This window comes from Protopterus annectens, chromosome 11.part0 (genome assembly GCF_019279795.1).
Source record: "Protopterus annectens isolate FY-2018-M chromosome 11.part0, PAN1.0, whole genome shotgun sequence".
Taxonomy (NCBI): domain Eukaryota; kingdom Metazoa; phylum Chordata; order Ceratodontiformes; family Protopteridae; genus Protopterus; species Protopterus annectens.
The window spans coordinates 1405640744-1405654258 of NC_056745.1; positions in this window are offsets into that span (position 1 = coordinate 1405640744).

Below are 13515 nucleotides of genomic sequence, written 5' to 3' on the forward strand. Positions count from 1 at the left end.
AATTTATCTTGTAGTTATGTTCTGAATTTAATATACTTCATAAGTACTATTTCTGCTTGTGAACTAGTGTCAAGATAGTGTAGTTATGTTTGAAATTTATCATGCTATATGAATACAAGTTTTTTTTCTTCTTGTTTATCTAGCAAACTGTAATGGAGCTTTTCTCTCCGGGCTTCCGCTAAAAACAGGCTACTAGCCCACCCAGAAAACAAATGTAAAATAAATAACTAAATAAATAATTTACATATTATAACATCACTTTTAAACAAATTACCCTAACTTATCATTACTTGTATAGCAAATACTCTACAACTTTACCTCAACTATTTATTTGTCCATCTTTCTGCCCTTCCTTGCCTTCTCTTGGTCTTGACTCTCTACACTATTTTCCTGGGTTATTTTTTCTTTTTCTCATTTCCTTATTTACACAACCACATTAACTGTTGCATAAGTACATTGCCATTACCAGTCTTACATAGTCATGCTAACCACCAGATGTATCTATATATTGCTACTTTGTTGCATTGGTCTTCAGAAGAACTTAATAACAACACTTTTCTCCTCTACTCTCCTGTCCTCTTCTCCTCTACCCTCTCCTTGCCTTTAGTATCCTGCCATCTCTTCTCTTCCCTGCTTGTCTCCTGTCCTCTCCTCTCCTTCCCCCTCCTCTCATCCCATCTGCATCACTCTATATGATGCAGTGCTCTCAGGAACAAACCTCTCTGTTTCACTTGCATTAATCTGTATACCACTTAATGATCTTTACTGGTGTTGGCAGAGTCCAGTTTTTGCTAGCACATATTAATAGTAAATACTTACTTCAAATTTGTTATCTGTTATTGTCTAGTGATCTTCCATTCGAAGGGATAGCTTTGCTGATATTTCCTGATAAAAGAAATGCACTTCCTCCTGATGTCATACAGATATCAATGAGCAACCAGATTAATAAAGAAGTAAAAGTGAAATAGCAGAGAATGCAGGATTCATGATCCCGATGTCAAAGGCCTATGTCTACAACTACTCGCTGCCCAGTAGGATGTGTTGTAGTTTATGACCATATTCTGGCCACTAGTGGAGACTGTGTGTGAGTGGCATATCTGCAATGGAGCAGCATCTGATGGTATTACCCATCTCTCCTTCTGCATAATTATGCAAACATCTTTCTGTATCTTGATAAAGGGAACAGCGATGGGAGCAGTGTTTGCTCCTACATATGCAAATTTATTCATGGGTCACTTTGAAATAGAATTTCTATATAGGATGTGTTTTTTTTAGAAATCATGTGATAAAATACTATCGTTCCATAGATGATTTAATTTTTCTGTGTGAAGGGGGCAGTTCCAGTGTACTTAAATTTATCCAGGATTTAGATTGTAATAATTTTGGTATTAAGTTTGATGGAGCTCAGAGGGGAGATAAAGTAACATTTTTAGATGTGAATTTGATAGTAAAAAATAATGAAGTGGTGACATCAGTCCATCATAAATTCGAGGGTGTTAATAACTTTATTCATGGGACTAGCTGTCATCCACCACATTTGATATCATCACTTCCCTGTAATGAATTATTGCGTATTACAAGATTGACCAGTGATATGCAACAAAAAGAGTTAGAAATTGAACAAATTTGTAGTAAATTTATTAAAAGAGGCTATAGTATAGAAGATGTAGAACAAGCTAAGAAAAATTTGATTTTAAAAAATCAAAGTAATAAGCAAGTAATGTATCAGAGTAGATCAGATAAAAATATACATAATAAACAAGTGGAAAAGATATTTTTTGTGACCACTTATGGAGTGTATACAGAGGAATTAGTTAAAATAATTATGTTCTATTGGAAATATTTGACACAAGATCCTTATTTAGGAGATTTGATACCTCAAAGACCTATGGTGTCATAAGCGTGGAAAAAGTATTAAAGATATGTTAGTACTTGCTTATTTTATTTTTCCTACTGTAAAACTAACAACATGTGTATCTGATTATGGTTTTAAAGCATGTGGACACTGCAGTATATGTACTAAAACAGTGATTTTTTTTTGATCAAATAAATGGAAAGAAATTTAATGTGAATAATAGTTACAGTTGTAACACAGAAGGTATTGTTTATGTGCTTAAATGTGAGTGTAATTTATTTTATATAGTTGAATCAAAAATAAGTTTTCGTGTTAGATTTTTGGAACATCTAAGAAATATTAAAAATGAAAAGATGGAAAGCCCATTAGGCTTATACTTTAAAATGTATCACAATAGTGATGGAAATAAATTAGTAGGCACAATTTTAGAAAAAGTGTATTGTGAAAAAGGCACATGTATTAAGAATAAATTACAATGCAAAGAAGCATTGTTTATTTTAAAGTTTGATACTTTATACCCTAAGGGGTTAAATAGAGAACTTGATTGGAAATGGTTGCTTTAATTAATTGCTTTTTTAATTGTTTAATTGGAACTGTTTTTATTATAAAAAGGAATGAGAAATAGTTCTTGTTATACTCTGTTAAAGGCTTATGCCGAGGCGCTGGAGAAGAGAAGTCTGTTAAGAAAATAAATCTATTGGATTTATTGGCTGAGTCGTTTTCTGGATTATTTTCTTCACTGTGTGGTGTTATATATCTTTCTGTATCTTGGTGGGCACTTACACATGGCATCAGTCTTAGCGTCTCAAGAGATAGCATACTCTCCTTTGATGCTAGATGATTAGAAGGCAGTGAGTGTTGTTTCCACACCAGGTTCTTGGATTAATTTGCTAAGACTGAAACAGCAATGCAGTATAAAGGGGGTTGCTACATCAACAAGTTTGCTGTAATTCAAATCAAGTGTTGCACTGACATCCCATCAGCCCCCCCCCCTCCTAAAATGGAAGAACCAGCAGTAATTGCTCACTCTCATCTTCCACATCCTTGTTCTTCTAGTGTTTAAGTCACATGTCTGACTCAGGTCATCTGGGTCATAGTCAGGGCTTCATCACCTTATGCCTCAGAGTTGGGGATATGCCACCATTTTAATTTTACATTATTACAAATAAAAACATATTTACAGAACTAAAAATATATATACATATATAGAATAAAGATTTATGTCCATAATATTTTTATTTTTGTTTATTTTGTTCAGTTCCCCCAACTTTTTGTCACAAACAAAATTCAATTCCTTTAGTTGCATTTTTTATATCCTACTTTTTCTTCCTTTTTTTTTTTTGTTTCTCCACTGTACTGGCCTAATAGCTCCAATATCTTAACCCAATTAGCACATTCATTCTATTTGGGCAAAAAGGAAGCATCTGTAGGCTAGACAAGGGCCCCATGATCCATTTATTACTATCGGTGATACCTAGTTAGCCCAGTCATTCATTCTGTCTAGTGAGAGTTGGGCATTAGGGAGAACACCAGCCTTCACTTATCACATAGCAACCTACCCTCCCACCTGAGTCTTGTCCTGCTCTCTGCAGTGAATCACTTGAGCTCCATTCAATCCTCCCTGCTGCAGGTAATGCACTTCACACTTCAACATGCTTATGTCTTCAGACACTGTATTTGCACAAGGGCAGTGTGTGCTACAGTCTATAAGGCTAATAACCAGAATACTTGCTAGTCCACCCCCTATGTGTCACACAAATTGCAAAGGATATCCACTTCCTTTATCCAGAATGTGTGAGCCAGGTACAATCCTTCACTGTCACCTTCCATACTCTAGTTCCTTTAGCACCCACCCAATAACTAATTTCGGGTCATCTGGTCATTTTCTTGTTTTATCCCTTTATACTAGATATTTGGGGATATACCATTTTTTATTGTACAAGTGTTCATTTGTTCTACTACTCCAAATAAACATTAAACAAAGATTTTCTGTAGCTTATTCTGCATCATCATTCTCCACTAACTGCATTCTATAAAGCAGAATGTCCTTATTAACAGTTTAAAGAAGAGTTGGGAAATTTCCCTTCTGACCTGGCCAGATTTCACATAGTCATTAGGAATAACACCTTAGATCTCCCCTGAAAATTGATAACTGTTCTAGAATATTAACCTGAATATTTGATTTTCTTCAGCTAATTCAAAAGCTCTCCCTATATGAGCCCAAAATCTATTGCCAAAATCCTTTGGCTCCAATTTGTTTCCTTAAAAGTTACACAAACTGGTCTGCATGTATGGGTCTGACCTCCACTGAGTGGAAAATTAAATCACCAGACTCACAAGACCTAAACCCCATCAATTCCTTACCCCATGCAAATGGGCATAATGGTTATTTGGAGGTTCTATGCAAATCCACCTGCTGCTATGTTGCTTTTTGATTCACCTTTGATCAGCTCATACCTCAACTGCCAACTCTGTAATACACAAATCTTGCAATTACAGATTTCCTAAATGCTCACTAACCCTAAAAGCTCCTGTGTACATCAGCACTGGTAATGGAGCCCAAATAACGTAAAAGCGAAATAATTTACTGGCAACAAACACACCCCGTTTAATATCACCCTGAGCAGTTGCTTATTTAACAGACACCTACTAGCCCCACTCAATCCCTTCAGTCTCTTCCAACCACAAATTAATAACATCCAATAAACCTACCAACTTAACTGGGGAACTAAATGATCCTTTATTTTCCTTACTGTTTTCCCGATGACCATCTGTGAACCAGACATCTAAAAAAAAAAAAAAAAAAAAAAAAAAAGTGACCACTTCCTAGCACAATCTGCAGTTGTTCCAGAACTGAAGAAAAAAAACAATCACTGAGCCATATGCCCTCCAGATAGAGTGTGACCAGGTCCATTAAACTCACCAATTGGCTACAACATGCTGATGCTTGCCACACATCCTCTGCTGTGCCAACTGGCAGTTCTTCTGACCCTAGTACTACACATCAAAAAGGTTGAAAATGAAAGTGAGAAAGATGGCCCACTATTGTATTCAAAAACATTTGAACATACTTGGCTAAAAAACTAAAATTTATTTATAAATTCTGCAACATCAACTTTCTCAGAACCAACAACACCAAGACAGACTGTGTCAATTTCTTAGACAAAACCTGAATGACTTCCTTATAGACAAATGAAAAAAAAAAAAAACACCCCTTTCTTATGTAATTTCAATTTCTAAATCAGTGATGCCACCCAAATGGCCATCAACCCCAAAATGCCATGTTTTTTTTTCCATTATCATCGGCTATCCAACTGACCATTTCACCACAAACCAGTCCTCATCAGAATATGCTGCCCGAACATGGTCATCTGACACATTTGTGAATAGATGAAATCATCATCCAAAGGCCACCTATCCTTCAAGAAAGACAACCTATCAATCCTAGCCAAACCACTGGCCACAATCCCAAATCCTCTTTAGCCATCTGAGTAACTCTACTTCTATGATGTTTAAGCCTTCCTGACTCTCAGCATATTGCCTACCAGGGTCCAAAAAGTTCTACTTCACCCTACTACCATACGGCAGCATGCAATAAGCCAAATAATTCCATTATGTCCTTAACCTGACCTTCTCTTTTCCTCTTACTGATTCAATCTTGACTATTAACTTCTCCAGTTTTTCTTGGGGCAGAAAAAATAAGCCCTGCTCAGCATTCACTCCGAAACTTAACAAACATAAACCTTTACTCAGGCCTTTGAGCTTATCCTGAGCTAATGGCACCCCCAATTTCTCACACAGCTTTTTAAAGCTCTGCATCCCTAGTTTGGCCTCCTCTCATTTGTCTCCAGTCCACAAATGATCAACCAAGTAGTGGGCTAGTCCTCCCCTCCAATAGGTAAAGGACAAAAACCTGCTTCAGTATCTAACTTCATTAACCAGGGCTCCCTAAATTTATTAATAAGCCTGACTGCATGATCCATGGAGGCATACTGTACCTGAATGTCAGATCTGTCAATGAAGTCATTCACTGAGCCTCCATCAAGGTATGACACATGTTGAATTAATCTGAACCCACAGGGATTTTTCTTGGTAACTAAACTCAATGGGCAAATATGAAAACCATGGAAAGGCCGTACTTGAAAAGGGCCACCATGAATCTCCTGGCCCTTTCATTGTTTGACTTATATAAACTTCTCATCTTATTGTGTTTGCTAGAGTCTCTGCTTTTCTGCAGGCTTATGTTTCTGACAAATTTCTTGTCAACAGCTCTATCAAAGGTCTGGCAAATGGTTGCTGTAGACCTTTAGTATCTTTAAATAATGGCTCTGCCTGTCACACAGGCTGGGACCAAAGCTCCTTCATCGTTATAGCTTCCACCATCTGCCAAATAAATACAAAAATGTTACTACTGCCATAGCACAACATTTCACCCTTGTCCCCAGTCCCACCCACTCTAATCTCCCTCACCACCAAATGTTTCTATCCATTCCGGAAGTGAACTACTTATACTTGCCCTGCTTTCCCTCATTCCCTTACATTTTGTTATGTTGCTCTATTTGCACTTATTATTATACTTTTTATTGTTTTAACTACTATTGTAACCATGTTTTACTACCCCAATATTACCCCCCTTAATATATATATATTGTTTGTGTCTTTCGGCTTTTCCCGGTTAGGGGTCGCCACAGCAGAACTCCGGTCCACTAATGATTGGCAGTAGATTTTTACGTGCTGGCTTGCCGGGCCTAACGCACAACCTTCAATGAAGGAATGCATATTCATGCATGTCGCCACACAGAAGACACTCTAACTGAGAATCGAATGGGCAATGTCTAACTGTGAGGCAACAACGCTACTGCAGCACCATCACCGCATGCTCCCCTTAAAATATATATATATATATATATATATATATATATATATATATATATATATATATATACTGCGGTGGTGGTGCTGTGATAGAGTTGTCGCCTCACAGTAAGACGCTGTCTGGTTTGATTCTCAGGTAGAACATCTTCTGCGTGGAGACATGCGTGAATGGGCATATCTTCGTTGAAGGTTGTGCGTCGGGGCTGGCAACTTGGCACGTAAAAATCTATCTGCCAATCATTAGTGGACTGGAGTTCCGCTGTGGCAACCCCTAGCCGGGAAAAGCCGAAAGACACAACAATATATATATATTTACATATACATATATATATATATATATATATATATATATATATATATATATATATATTGATCCCCTAGAGAATTTCGAAACATAAAACTTTGAAATTCATATGATCAATGTTTTAAAACTTTGGAATCCTGAATGGAGATCAGCATACAGAGTGGAATGAGAGATTTCCCTTTTCCTTGCTGTAGTGCAATCTTGGAGTTGGTATATTTATATATAACATGTTTTGTGATATGTTGACTGCTTGTTTTTTTGGAGGGGTCTTAATTTCAAGATTCCAAGATCTTGAGGTTCTGATTTCGATATTCTGAACCTCGGGATTTTGGTATTTTAAAATTAAGTAGTGAATCCATATATCTATAGACAGTTACAAGCCTCCCCTGTTAATCCCCTGTGACCCCTCCTAGTCATGAAAAACAGGGATAACTTTCACTGAAAACTTCCTACTTCGGCCTCTGTGAGAGTTATTCCTGGGTCTATGGTTAATCATGGAAAGGACTAAATATCGAATGGCAAAGCAGCAAAAACACATCATCAGAAGTCCATTTATTGAAAATGCACTTCATCAGACCTGAGAGATGGGGAAGTAACTATTTGTCCAACACTTCCCTGTCTCACTTTTCCCCACTGTAGTGTGAAATCGGAACTGGTATATATAGTTGGGGGGACAAAGCATCTGACCTGTGTGGGTTTGAAATACTGCCGTTTGTGAGACAGGGAAGTGTTTGCCAAGTGGTTGCTTTCCCTGCCTCGCAGGTTCAATGAAGTGCAGGTTTGACGAATGGACTTTTGATGATGTGCCTTCACTGTTTTGACATTCGTTGTTTAGTCTGTTCGACTATTACCCATAGACCCATTATTCCATGGCTGACATATTGCTGCTAACCTCTGTTGCTAGAATATTAGGTTAGACATACATAGCACTTCTTGAGTGTACCTCAAAAGATAATTCAAAAACTAGAAGCTTTTGTTTATGGATATGGATAGTAAGATATACGCAGTGAATATGTCTTTAGTACCTTTAGTTTTATGTACAGGTCAGACGCATTTTATCAACCAGAAGAGCCATTGTAGACAATAATTAATACAAAATTGAAGGAATTTCTCTGTGAGAGGAAGAAGAGGATGATCCTCCCAATTGAGCAAGGTGGTTTATACTTACCTGATCTTGAAGGATATTTTTAGAGCTATGCAATTAAGGATCATATATACGTAACACAAGCAGAAGATTATAATTCAAAGTGGAAAGAGGTGATGATGAAATGGGGAGGGGTGGAATTCAAGAAATAAGAAGAGAATGGGATTTTGGATGCAGATCCTTAAGGAGAGTAATAACAACCATATAGAATACAATGTTATCAATTTAAAACTCATATCTAAAGCTGTAGATACCCACTTCTGAAGTTATGTGGAAACAATTAAAAAAACATCAACTCTACTTAATAAAACATCAATTTATATATATATATATATATATATATATATATATATATATATATATGTAGCGAGAGAGAGAGAGAGATGTGTATCTGCACACACTTGAGATAGGGATCACCAAATTATGAACTCAACAAATCAATCCAAATTATAATCTTTGTGCTAAAATTAGGTTTATGTATTCATTTAGACCTGGTTTTGTATCACTTGCAAGTCTGATCTGCCATTCTGCCTCAAAGCAGTCAAGCAGAACATTATAATTTCCAACAAAACCTTCTGTGCCTACTTTGTCTAGGACAAATTAAACTTCCTAAAATCTACAAATCACAGGGAGTGTTTGGCTAATGCATTGTTTTGTCTTTGTCTCTAATATCCAATGTATGTTCATATATCCATTTGGAAAGTTTTTTCACACATTTCCCATTATAAAAAGAAGTACATGCTTCACAATTTGCTAAACAGACAATACCAGAAGAATTGCCATCCTATCTCTTGCCATGATAGTTTTGATCACTTGATGTACAAAAACGCTCAACCAATCACTGCTGTACCTGCAATATTTGCATCTTCCACACTATAAAGTACCAAATGTGGAATTACTTCCTAAATTGGGATGCTAGGCTCTTTCAACCATGTTTGTTAACATTTAATAAAACAAAATTCACTGTAACCACAGAAGACTTGGGGAGTTTTAGCATAGTGTCTTTTAATATCAGCTTTCATAACCAACTTCATCAGAAAAAACACACAAAAGACTACTTCTCAGTTAAATACACTCTTAATTCATTAAAACTATCACATGCTCCATAAAATAATAAAACAATTAACATAACTATGTTAACCTCTTAATTTCCTGTTAACTAAAAAACACTTTATATTAACATGTTCATTCAAACCTGGTGGACTTTCTGCCCCCAATTTTATTTGCCAAAAAAATTCTCTAGTCTCCACCAGGTTTTTAAAATCACCACCTCTCTTATTATAATGAACTTGTTCTATAACTGTAAAACAGAATTTCTTAAATGTTTTACAAATACTTGAATGTTTATACAAAGCATTGTTCATGTCCTTCTTTTTTGTTGCATTCAAGTGCTCTTTAATCCTGTCACTTAATTTCCTTGTTGTCATACCAACATAAAATTAATCACAATTTGAACACAATGCAATATATATAACTCCAGTAAAATCACAATTACATTTGCCATTTAAATTTATGCTGTATGATAAATGAGGCAAAATAATAAAAGATCCTTCATAAATGAACCTGCAAATATTACATTTGTTGTATTTATATGTTCCCTTCTTTTTGTTACTGTATGTAATTTCTATATCTGTATCTGATCTCTCAAGTAATTGTTTTAGACTGTAATTTTTTGTGCTAACAAATTGGGGCATACTTTCCAAAAATTGTCCCATCTCTCTATGTCCATTTATAATTCTCCAGTTATCACTTATTATCTTCTTAATGAAGGGCGTGTCTATGGACATATCTACTATGCATCATGGAACTTGGCTGTTACCTTTTACCTCTGTCAAACTACTTTTTTTCTCAAAACCACATGTTAATATGGGGAAAAATGTGTGTATCTCTTACTTCTGATTTCCCTAGCTGTGTCTTCTAATAATTTCAACAGATAGTCTCTATCTAAAAAAAGGGTCATAATAAAATTTACTTCTCTTTCAAATGTTATATCATTGTTAATCATACGTGACACTCTTATACATATTGTCCCCTAGGTATATTCTGTTTCATGTAACAAGGATGATTACTTGACCAATGCAAATACCCATTAGAAAAAGTATTTTTCTATGAATATTACTTTCAAATACTTTCTTTTCTGAATCCCACTTTAACTCCACATCTAAGAAATTCATTTGATGCCCACTGGAACCAAATGTAAAGGACAAAAAATCAGAGGTACTATTTAAATTCCTTAAAAAAGCTATCCAAATCAATTTTGCCTTTTAAAATAAAAAACAAATAAATCATCTACGAATCTGTTATAAAAAATAATAATAGAAAAATCTTGTATCTTTGGCAAAATTTCATTTTCCCACCAACCAAGTACAACATTTACATATGCTGGGGAAGTTGCTGCACCCATTGCTGCTCCCGTTATTTGTCTATAATATTTATCATCAAATAGGAAAAAGAATATTTTCCAAAACAATTTCTAAAAGCTTACAATATTACTCAACAGTGTCTCCTGCTATTTTTGCATATTTATTTAAATAATATCTTAAAAATGTTGTTCCTTCATTATTAGGAATGGATGTAAATAAGGAAGCAATATCAACTCATTAAGATCTTCTAAATTTGATAAAGAAAAATTTCTAAGATGATTCAAAAAGTCCAATGAATCTTGACAATAAGAAGTTAAACCCTGTGCAAAGGATTTAAAACTGAATCCAAAAAAGTAGAAATGCCTTCAGTGATACTACCCCCAGCTGACACAATAGGTCTAAAAGGGGGTGAGCTGGATTTCTATGAATTTTTGGTATTCCGAATAAAATGTCAATGCGTGGATACTTATTGTAGAAAAAAATTATATAAGCCTAGATCTATTTCATTATTCAATAACATGTCTTGTAATAAAAAATACACATGCCTATATTTAGCATTAATTTCACTAATAGAAATCTCCTGATATTCATTTTCATTATTCAATAATGTTTCCAAAGCAATGTAGTAATCTTGTATATTCATAATAACCAGCCCACCCCCCCTTGTCAGCTTTCATAAACCGTTAACTGTTATTGTTGCATAATTCTTTTAAAGCATTGCATTCTGCATAGGTTAAATTTTAATATGATTTGATATTTTCAGAATTTAAAAAGTCTCTAATACCTCTTTCGCAAAATGCCTCAAAGTTCTTCAGAGTAAAATGCAATGCAGGATTACATGTAGAAGGCCATCTTAGACTGTCATTCATAGCCACATCTTTAAGTAGAAACATTAAGTTTAGCTTCCTAATATACATTTTTAACTGCAAAAGGGTATACACTAAATTAGATCTATGATGGGAATAAACCCAAGACCCAGTCCAAGAACTGAAAGATGATGACTATTCAGTTCAAAGTTACTCAAATTAAATATTTTGGATTTCCCAAATGAGGAAAAGTTTATTTGAGCTTAACATTTGTTGATTTGTTTATAGGTAAACCTTTGTACACTCATTGATATTTCAGCCATGTCCTGGTTTCTTAGAATAATCTTCCAGTTGTTTTGAATGATTTTTCTAATGGCTACTAAATCCATGGAAATGTAGAGAGGAAAAGCTCCCATAAAACCATCTTGGGAAACTTTACTGGTGACATTTATGGAAGTTGAGTTTTTTTTCAAAAATGGAGGATCTTAAAATTGGTTTAACCTTGCCCTTTTTCATTTCGACAACCTTGTTTATTATTGTTTCCAACAAGGTGCTAGAGGACTCTCTGTTAATAAACATTTCTGTCAAATTCTGTACCTCAGACAGAAAGACGTTAACCTCACTAGTTAACCTGCTGAACCTTATAAATTGTACTTTGATCAGTTGGCCTTGCCATATGAAAGTGGTGCAAGCTGGTATGATGCAAATAGTTATTGACAAAGGTCTTCTTTCTAAAGATTTTACTGTGAAGAATTCCAGTCAGTTTCTAAATACTTAAGTTGATATCAAGGTAATTTCCACTGATTGTGAACTTCAAAAAAGCTGTACTTTTGTTCAAAAATTTGAAATATGAGTAAAACCCATCAACTCTACCCTTCCACATGAAAAAACAGGTCATTAATAAACCATTTGCAGAGCACAATTTTGTTGCAATGTACATGTGTAATAATGTGAGTGTGCTCCCAGGTGGCCAAGACCAGGTCTGCAAAAACTAGGGCTACTCTGGCCCCAAGGCCACTCCTGTATTTGCTTGTATATCTTACCTTGGAAAGAAATTGTTGCTGACAATAATATACAGCCACTCTCAGACAGAGGAGCCACTGTAAACAATAATTAATAAAAAGTTGAAGGAATTTATCTGGGAGAGGAAGAAGGCAAGAGTTAAGGGGATAGGATGATCCTCCCAATTGAACAAGGTGGTTTACGATTACCTGATCTGAAGGTATATTTTAGAACTATGCAGTTAAGGATCATATATACATAACTCAAGTAGAAGGTTATAATTTAAAGTGGAAAGAGGTGATGATGAAGAGGGGAGGGGCGGAGTTCAAGAAATAAGTTAGTGGGATTTTGGATGCAAATCGTTAAGGAGAATAATAACCATATAGAATATTATAATCTTAAAGCTGTAGAAAGTATTTATAGAACTAAACCAACATGGGAATAGAGAAATGAGATTTTGCCAGTAGGGATGACTGCAAGTAGAGGTACTGAAAATAGACAAGAGGAGGCTGGAATTCACTGAAGAAAACAGGCTAAGGAACCAAGGTATGGAGAGCAAAAAACTAAAGATGAAAAATTATAAAATGGTAACAGGAAAAAATAAGTTTTGAATTCAAATTAGAGACTAGCTTCTCTAACAGCGACTGGTATCAGACTATAGACAAACAGAAAGGGATAAGGAAGTCCTAAGTTAAAGACCTGCTCTGGTCGAGTTTTTAGTCAAATCTAGAACATATGCTGCTGTTAAAAAAGGGATATTAGCAAGGCATAAAAAATATTGCAATATAGCTAAGAATCAATCAGAGGTGGTTAGAGAAGATTGGGAAGAGAGACTACAATGGCAGTTTATAAGGGAAGTATAAGGGAAGTATGGGACGGCATGTGCATAGCATCAAAGCATGCAACAATGTCCAGACGTTTTAGGATTTTTGCTTCAAAGTGTTTACATAGATACATAGATATTTGTGTACCCCAAGCCAACTTCAGGCAATATTTCCTTAGATAGTAGCAAATATTGGAAGTGTGATGGGGAAGATACAGATAACTGTGAACAATTTCTTTTTGGAATTATAATGAGCTGACAGGTTTTAAAAAATTCCTGCAGAGTACTCTTTCAGAAATATTGGTGGAGAATATGGCTGCAACTAAGGAAATTATTGTTTTGA